Raw genomic sequence first — 10,787 nt, 5'->3', positions numbered from 1 at the left:
AAGTTTGGTAAAGAATTATACATATAATTGAACTATATTTACATTAACCATATTCAGATTCATTATTTTCTTTCTCTGGTTCACCATCCTCTTCCTCCGAGATAGTTTCCTGATCATCGAACTTGTCTTCCTCTTCTTCGTCACCGTCGACCCCATCTTCTTCTTGAAGATCGTCGTCCTGTTGTGGTAATGCATCGTATGTATTCTAAGGTCAATGCTATCATCATCTGTAACAGTCAAACTAAGAGTAATTGGCTCACCGGTATCAACCACCATTTTCGAAGTAGTTGGGTCATCAATCTAGTAAGGTTCTTGACCTTCTATCCTATCATTAGACTCGATGCGGCCTCTTGGCTTAGTCTTAATTACAACCACCTAAGTAGACTTGCATGAACTCCGATAAGGAAAAGGGCACACCTGTCGTGCATTTTGAGGTAGAATAAAAGGATCGTAGTGCCTATATTTCCTAGTTACATTAACTTCCATGATATCGTAATCCTTGTGCTTTTGTGTTCCTAGTCGCAAACTTGGATCATACCATTCACATTTAAAGACGCACCCCTGTACGTAGTGCAACAAAAATATTCTAATTCAATTATATTGTAAAACGCACCAAACCAATCAGAACGACCACCACCTGAAACTCCATGAATCCAAACTTCGGTGTTATCCGTTTTCTTCCCAATCGACCACTGTAAGGTATGGAACTGATATCCATTATCACTATACATTGGGTAGCTAATTCCCTTATTCATTGGACCCCAACTAAGTGCAACTAGTTCCAAATCTATTATGTCAGATAGATGCACGCTGACATATTCTCAGAACCAACGTGGAAATTTGTTCGATGAGGTTTCAGGATTTGACTTTTGGAATAACCTACAGGATAGAATAGAATAAAGAAGTTTTGATTAGATCAAGAAGTTATAATGTTACTGATTGTAATATTTACGAGGACTTAAAAAACTCACATGAGGTACAGTGAAATCTAGTCACAGTTAAGCAACATATGCAAATGTGCAGCATCGTTCCTTGCAATCCTTGTCCTATGTGACTCAACATGAGGTTGAAAATAGAATGAGAAAAATGCAGATGTTTTCTTAGTTAGGAATGCTTTGCATATGCTGCCCTCAATCCGAGCCCTGTTATTCATGATGCACTTGAATGAACCAATCATCCTCTCGAATAGGTACATCCACCAAAATTGAACTGTCCCACATAGTATGCTTTGAACGATAGGTGCACTGCTAAATGTTTCATAACGTCAAAAAAGGATGGAGGAAATATCCTCTCTAGCTTATAAAGTATGATGGGAATGTTCTTAGCCATGACTGTGAGATCATTAATTCTAAGTTTGGTAGCACATAACTGCCTAAAGAACTCACTTCGTTTTGTGAGAGGTTTTCAGATGTTGGTTAAAAGTTTTCTGAACGCGATCGGAAGCAAAGACTCCATGAATATGTGACAATTATGACTCTTCAACCCATCAAACCTACCTTATGACATGTTTGTATACTTACTCAAGTTAGAGGCGTAACCATCAGAAAATCCCAATCCCCTAATCCACCTACAAATATTTTGCTTATCTTCCTTCGTTAGAGAGAACACTGCCTTTGGTTTAGCCCACCTTCCATTATCAAGTTTTTTTAAGTTCAATCTGAATGCCTGAAAATGTCCATCAAGGATAACTGTGCCTTATCGTTACTTTTTGTTTGCTCATCGTCTGTTACTGTGTGCATGATATTATCGAACACGTTTTTCTCAATATGCATCACATCAAGACAATGTCGAACCAAGTTTTCTCTCCAATAAGGCAACTCTTAAAATATACTATATTTAGTCCAATTGTGCTCCCTGCCATATCTCGGACGTCTCAAACCTGTCTTATTTTTAACGATCCTTAGAATTCTACTGACACGATGCCAAACTTTCCTATCATTCAACTTTACGGGTGCCTCTTCATTTTCAGTTGTATTCTTTTTAAACGAGTCCCTATTGCGCCAAAAAGGATGATCAAAGTTAAGAAATCTTTGATGGAAATCAAACCATAAATCCTTACCGCCATTCGACAACCAAAATGCCATCGCATCCTCCATACAAATGGGGTATGCCATTCTTCCCTGAGTGGACCAACCTGACAACATGCCATATGCAGGAAATTCGTTAATGGTCTACATTAACGCAACCTGTAGTTGAAAGTTTGTCTTCATTGAAATATCATACGTTTCTACACCATCAATCCACAACTCCTTTAACTCATCCACCAAGGACTGAAAGAAGACATCTATTTTGGACTTTAAATTTTTGGGACCAGGTATGATGCAAGTTAGGAACATGTATAGATCCTTCATGCACATTTTGGAATCATGTTATATGGTGTCACAACTACAACCCAACAAGAGTACGCGTTATCAAAATTAGAATTTGGTGCAAACCCGTTAGAGTACAAAGCTAGTCTAACATTTCTCGGCTCACTCGCAAATGTAGGATGTTTGACATGGCAGAAATTCACCGATCAAGAGTTTATAGAGAAAACAGCGTTGCAAGTATAGCTCTTAACCAATGAAGATTCCGCGTATCAATTTAAAAAAAAAAGGGTTGTCACAATTTTAGAATAAAAGTACTGGGAGTATGAGTCCCAGGTCGTCTCCTAACGAGTTGACAAAAGAATGCTATTTTATTGATCAGAGGTTTTCCAAGGATTTTTTTGAGTTGAAGAACAGAAAAATAAATGATTGAGAATTTATATGATCAAATAAAAGCCTTGACTGGGAGGAGATTAATTGGAAGTTCTATCCTTGTTGAATTTTTCCAAGTGTAATCATAAAAGGTTGTTGTTCTACTTGGTTATCCCTTATATAACAAGGGAAAGTCAAGTAACTAACCAACTAACCCTATCGCTAGCATCCTAATCCTTTCCTAAGAAAGGATTAGAGTCGGAGATTAGAGAGTCAGCCAACAACTCCCAATTAGGATTGACACTTGAGTAATCCAACTCAAGGTTCTCCTCTTAATCAACTCCCAATCAAGTTAGGAAACTACTCCATTATCATGAATATAACTTTCACAGAATTAAGAGAGGGATAAAAGTGAGACATGATAAATAATAATACCTGAAAATTAATTAAAAGTAATAATGGTTCCTTGCATTAATAAATTATAAAAATAATCCAATTGTAACTCTAAACAAGAATTAAGGATATGAAAGAGTAAGGGACAAAGGAAACAAACTAAAATAATAGAAACTTCAATGGAGGTAGTAACTCTTCTCAATATCCAGATCACAAAGCATCAAAACTAGAAATCTATGAATGTGAGGAAAACCTAGAGGAAGAAGTAGAATTCTCTCTAAGATTCCAAAACTAAACTAAAACTGTGCTGAATGAGAATGTCTCTTGAGTCTCTGCTATTCCCTGGCCCTAGTCTGTGTTTCTGGGCCAGAACTGGGTCTAAAACTAGCCCGAAATCGCCCTCAGTATTTTTCTACAACTGCTGTACGTCGCGTCGATTGTCCTCTTTGCCTGTTGCACATACGCGCCAGGTGCGCGTGCGCGTCGAGGTGTGAATGCGCTAATGCGCACGTGCGCACCAGGTGTGTGGCCGTGCCGCTCCTCACTAGTCAGCTCCTTTGTTTCCTTGCTTTCCTTTCATTCTTGCAAGCTTTCTTTCCATCCTCTAAGCCATTCCTGCCTTATGATGCCTGAAAACACTTAACGCACAGATCACGACATCGAATGGTATAAAGCGGAATTAAAAATATATAATTTAGATGTCTATGAAGCAAGTTTTCAACCATAGAATAAAATTGGGAAGAAATTGTAAAATCATGCAAATCATATGAATAAGTGAGTAAAGAGTTGATAAAAAACCACTCAATTGAGCACAAGATAAACCATAAAATAGTGGTTTATCAATATTCTCGATCAAAATGCTTCCAGGCTTTTCAGTATGACAGGTGCGTCATGATTCCATCTTCCCGCTTATTGTTACTATGCCAGGTCATGTGAGGGGCCAAACTCATAGATGGATACAATCATTTTAGCCTAGGGATCAAAGGCAAGCAGTGCATCCGTTTCATCGAAACTCTCTTTAACTAGTGTTTACCATTTTGTTCTCTCTCAACTTGGAACCTAGGTGATTTACAGAATCTGTATTCAATTAGGTCGCATACCTCTTGTAATACAACATACACCCATTCAAACAACAATAAATTTTTAACGAATTTATACCCAATTTCGAAAGTAGCTTTTTTTTGTAGTGGTTTCAGGGGATGCCAGTGGTCCCAACAGGTACCAGTCGTTGTAAAGGATGGCCCACTTATCAAAAGACTCTTGGGTATGATTTGACTCTGACTTAATAGTCATCATTCTAACACATGCAGACAACTCTGAATGAACGCAACCCTCAAACAACGATCTCGCAGCACATTCTAACTTATGATAAAATATTTTTGCCTCTGGGTTACGCTCTTGTTCAACCTGTTCCAATTTCTTAACACCTATTGCATCAAACACCATCTCGTTATATCTCTCTTGGTTACCCTCCCAAGTCATGTCTTCCATGTTTAGTTCTCTTTTCACCCGAACCCTCGTTGATTGATAGTCTGACCTATTCAAATTTGGGGTAGACCTATTAACTCCCTGTTCGTCCACTTTTTTGTGCTCCATCCACATTCAATATCCATCCTTAAATCCATTACGGTAAAGGTGAAGCATTATATCTGCATGTCTTAACCACTTAGTGAGCTGACACTTTTTACACGGACACCTAGATACCCCCTTCAAACCTAAACAGTTCCATGCTGAACACATGCACAATAAACATGTCAACCCCCTCAAAGAATTCAGGTTTTAGTTCTCCCATCCACCGTTATCCCTAACATACATCCATCGACGATGACTTGGAATCATATTGAAATACACACCCTAGAATTCAACGAATAAGACAAAATTATTAAATTTTTTACAAAATCCAGTAGAGCATACCTTATAATTAGAATCTTTCACTAAATACAGTTACCATTTTCTACAATCTAAACAAGTTTTAAAACAAATTACACCAAATGTCGGCAAAACTTTTCCTTAATTAAGAGACATCCATAAAATAAATATAGCAATTTTTACAGTGAAAACTGCTGCAAGCATAAATTAGAACAAATATAAATTCAATAACACATTAAATCCTAACCGTTTTAGTCCGCAACCTCTTATAACTCCACAATTTTCTAGCAAATAAGGATTTCGAGAAGGCGCCTCTATGCGACCTTCTCCCACCTTCGTCCTAAAATGCTATCCTAGAAAAAATAAGTCCAACATAAAACTTAAACAATTGATTATAGTTAGAGATAGAAAATCTACCTGAAACACGGATGCACAAAATACAAAAAAAGCAAAATCCAATTAATCTCAGAGAAATAGCACTGTCCTGATAAAAAAGAAAACTTATTAAACTCATAATGTAAAACAAATTAATTCAACAACCTACACAAAGTCATCCAATAATGTCAAACACTCTTAATCTCACCCTGCCTAACCTACCTTAACTTAATTATAATTTCTATTTATGTTAAATTAACATAAGAAATCCTAATCACAAACTTTGTTACCCTGTTTTAATCTATAGTTTGGTAACAAAATACATAACAAAACCTTAAACTTGCAAAAAAATCTGAAAAAAATAAAAACCCCAAACCAAACCCTAACCATAAACACCATTACTATAATTTAATGAATAATTTGGTAAAGTACATAACAAAACTCTAAAGTCACCAGCAAAATCATATTTCGCACCACTAATCACCCTTAGATTCAGAGTCGGAATATAAAATCTGATAGTAAATATTTTGGGAATTCCAAGCTACCTTGTATCTGACACAAAAACCAACGCTAAATCTGACAATAATCATCGTCGTTAAATTCGACGGTACTTAACATTTTTCTTGTAATGAGTTGCTATACTTGCACGACCTACGTAAAAATTAAATTCAACAAATGCATCAACCAACAAATAAAATACTAAATAATAATTTAAATACGATTCAATTACTAACAACAGATACATCAACTAACTAACAAACTATAATACAAGTAATATTACACTTTTGAATAAATAGAAAAACATTACCTATACTAGGCCTAGGATCATCACTAGGTCCCCATCATGACTACCATAATCATGACTATCACACTCAACATTATCTTTATCATCATTCTCATCTTCATCATCACCTTCTAGAGTATGCACTAGGTAGTCATCATCATCATTGCCTATCCTCCTAATGCTCTCTTTAATTAGACCCATTATGAAACAACGAAGGTTTTCACTGTTTTTACAACCCCTCAACATTCGTCACTCCTACTCAAATCAATAGATATTCTACCTCTAGAGTTTTCTGATGGAGTGTGGCACTGAAATATCGAATCCAATGACCTTCTTCCCAGCGTCAATGCACTCGGGTGCGCTTGCTCAGGTGGGGGAATGTCGCACTGGTTGCACGATTGTGAATGACCGGAGTCATGAATCCAAGCAGGTGGTATTACGATCCTGGGTCCTTTACCACTATCTGTTGCACATACAAATACTATTGATGCAATGGGTATATTTGTGTAAAATGCGGTATGGATGAAGTCTAAGGAATATAAGGGGTCGAAGACTACTGAGGATGATCTTGTAGTGGTGGTGGCAGCACTGGTGGTTGATCCATCACAACATTGTCGTCTTAATTTTCTACAACACAATGTCAGACAAGTGCAAATGATTGCCATATTTTGTGCAGTACAATACATGTAAATATCGAGTTGATATTGCAAAGGAATAGGATGCCTAGCAAGAACACGATTGTATTGGTTGGTCCATTACATTATCCAAAAAGACTGATTGGGGGACCAATCAAAATTTTTATGATTAGTCAAGAGTTCTCCATGTGCACCATCCAGATTCCTTTCTTGATGTGGAACACATGGATTAAATCGTACTATCTCTTGAATCTGTTAGACGCATGCCACTTAACACATTAGAATAATGTCAACCGTACGGTTGTGCCCCAAATTGCGAAATACTAATGAATGTCCGCTGGAATCAGATCTTGCTCAATGCGATCAACACCGTAGGTATCCCAAATGAACTGGATACAATATAAATAATAAAGACTTACTCATGGAAGATTGACAACATTTAACATAAATACATACGAAAACAATTATTTTACGTAATTTTCCTAGAGCGTACTTGGCCTTCCTACATCTTATCTAACGACCTCCTGAAGTGAGCAACAGAGTGATATTGGTACAGCCGATTAGTACGCTCCCAGTTACCTTACCTAATATTTTTTTTCGTTAGTTAAATTTTTGGCTAAACATTAAAATACAATATGCAATACTTAGTATAGTTGATACTACTGATTAATACTACCTGTTAGCAAACGAAAAATTTCAGAGGACACTAGGAATCGGAGCAAAATTTGGTAGACAGATCCAAGCCTAGATTAGCAACAACATCAATAGACTGTCAATCTCTTTATAGTCAAAATAGTATGTCTACATAGCGCTCTGGCTAATCTCCCTAATCTCAGGAAAGTTATAGAGCAATAACAGAAATTTTCAATTTGCCGCTACCCCAGACATGTCTCCAAATAAGATTGTCCCTAATAACAACATGCTGTGGCACTTGAAGTACCTATCAATGCTAAGTTGATTGTTCAACTGTAATCGATCTTTAAAGTTTCAAAGCCATGTAAACTTGATAAAAGTTTCTTTACGATTTGCCTTCCTAGGTGCAATCCCAAATTGGTGTATGCATTTAGCTTCTAGTGCATCATGACTACTCATGGTTACACCGGTCACCGGAACTGTTACCAACTAGTAGTCATGATGTGACGACGCACTCACCAACTAAAGGATATAAGGTATGTGTGTCTGGGTATCATCTCTCAACCAGAACTGTTAGCAATGCACAATGATATTGAATCACTTTAATTTGAACACCATAATAAAATCAGTATCACGTATAGACATTCTACAATAAAATTATATAAATATGATAAAATTTAATGGACACGCATCAACAATCGTCAATCCTACAAATAATTAACATTTGTTAATAAATAAAATCTATTCAATAAAAAGATTTTGACTTAATTACCATAAGATCTATTTTTGTTATTAACAATACCCAAAAGAAAGTTAATTATAATTCCTCACAATACATACTAACAAATTATATTTATTCAATAAATATATACATACATACAAACTAAGATAATTCATTAGTCACAAAAAAAAAACTAAGATAATTCATTAAGTTATTCATAAACCCTAAATAATTATAATTAACGTGAATTTAATTATTTAAATTATGGAAATAATAAGTTTTAATTTCTAAAAAAAAATAATTATTCATAAGCCCTAAATAACAAACTAATGTTATCATTTACATTTAGCCCCAAAAGGATTCGAATTTGTAATTTTTAAAATTATGCATGCATAAACCCTAAATAATTAATTTGTATTCATTTAATTATTATAATTATCAAAATAACTAGTTCTAATATCGAGCAAAGACACTAATAATAACATTGTAATTAATATTGTAATGAATTATGATATTCTAATTTCTATCCACATCTTCATGGAAAAAATATAAAAATTTCCGCCAAAAACCTTTTTTAACACATATTTAACTACTGTGATTACTACTAATACATATTATTATCTAAATATATAACTACTTATATTATTGCTAATATGTATTGTCTAATACATATATAACTGATGTGATTATTACTATTAATATCTTAACTGCTTATATTATAACTACTTATATAACTACTGTGATTACTACTAATATTATTACTAACTTATATCTAACACATTATCTAAAAGTTACAACAAAGAAAAAATTAACTCTTACTAATACTAATGCATGTACACAGTATATATCTAATAATTTCATTCAATCAACATAAATATGTGCATAATATTATCACCTTTTTATTATCAAAATATTAAATTTAAATGTTTTTTTATATAATTAAGATGACATAAATAATAAACAATGTGTTTTTGATGCTGATCAACATCCTTAATTTTCAAGCACCTAGACATTGAGGCTATATTTATTCATAGAAAAAATGAAAAGAAAAAAAAATGAAAAGAAAGATGATTATTTTCTATTGTTGGTTGAGAAAAAAATTAAAAAAAAGAAAAAAATAAAAAATTGGTAGAATCTACTAATTTTTTTTATTTCCAATATTACATGCCTTTTCATATTTTTTAATATATTTTATAATACAAAGATAAAATAATTTTTTTTATAATATTTTTATTCTTTTTATTTTTTTATTTAAATACATCTAAAAAAAATAAAAATTTTCTTAATTTTTTTTATTTTCTTTTTCTCTGTTTCTTTCCTTCTAATCAGCCTGAGATTATGATTTCGCAGTGGTTGAAGTTGTTTTTCTTCTGTTTTTTTAATTTTTTTTTGAATCAGCCTGAGATTATGATTTCGCAGTGGTTGAAGTTGTTTTTCTTCTGTTTTTTTAATTTTTTTTTTGAGAGTGAAGAGTGAAAGAGAGAAAGAAGGAAAGAAATAATGAAATCGGATGGTGAGAGAGTGGGATTAATCACGAGAGAAAAAAAGAGAATAGTTGGAGAGGACAAGCATGTATGTGCAACACATGTCTCATGAATTATAAATCGGATCGTTCGATATTAGTACTCAACTCAAACCGGGATGGTGAGAGAGTGGGATTAATCACGAGAGAAAAAAAGAGAATAGTTGGAGAGGACAAGCATGTATGTGCAACACATGTCTCATGAATTATAAATCGGATCGTTCGATATTAGTACTCAACTCAAACCGATGGATTTATGTATCCCTTAAAATTGACGGTTCAATTTTAATACTAACTACTTTCTAACTCTGATCCACAGCTCAATTAAACATGTATGTTCTCTCAATAATGATGCATAACACACACGTTTTTTCAATTTTAAAATAAAAAATGTGAAACTCTCATCCTTGTAAAAATAATTTTAAAAGACAATTTAAAAAAATTTGAAAAAATAACCTATCATTAAGGTCAACATTTTTGTTGACAGAAAAGATTGATATGAAAAATAAAAATGCTTATGTGACAATTTTACATGGTGTTATGTTAGTTTCTTTTTAGCAGAAACTAATTATTCGAGTATTGATATTTTTGTAATTTTTAAAAACTCTTTTATTATTTTTATCTTTTTAAATTATTTTATTAGTGTATGCATTTTTCTAATACATTTTTAATAGTTTCCTGTTAATAGATTTTATCATGACTAGCAAATTATTGATCATCAGCAATCATATAATATTTTATTTGATAGAAAATGTAACGATGTCTCATAATAGTACAAATTAACAAGCGTGGCTTCAAGTCTTTTGGTTCGTAATAGCCAAGTATGCAGTCTGAGAAAGGACGTATTATGATTTATGAGTGATAAATAACACAATTGATAAATATGGAAACAGAATGTATATATGTGAAATCAATCAAGGGGCAAAATGGAAAATTAGAAAATGGACCTTGGACAAAAATGGAATTATGAAAATTAGAGGTGGCCAGGCCAGCAAAATTATTCCAAAGGGAGACAAAGGTGTGACGCGGACTTCACCACCTCTCACTCTCAATGAATTTAGGCAGCCACGACAAATTCCAAGCTTCTTGGTGCAGATGCAGCCTCACTATTTGACAAAATAAATACACAATTAAATTAAATTGGAGCTACAAAATGTTGTATGGCGCCCATCCCTGT

This window comes from Arachis hypogaea, chromosome 1 (genome assembly GCF_003086295.3).
Source record: "Arachis hypogaea cultivar Tifrunner chromosome 1, arahy.Tifrunner.gnm2.J5K5, whole genome shotgun sequence".
NCBI lineage: Eukaryota > Viridiplantae > Streptophyta > Magnoliopsida > Fabales > Fabaceae > Arachis > Arachis hypogaea.
The sequence above is the reverse complement of the archived record's forward strand: the minus strand, read 5'-3'. Positions refer to the sequence as shown.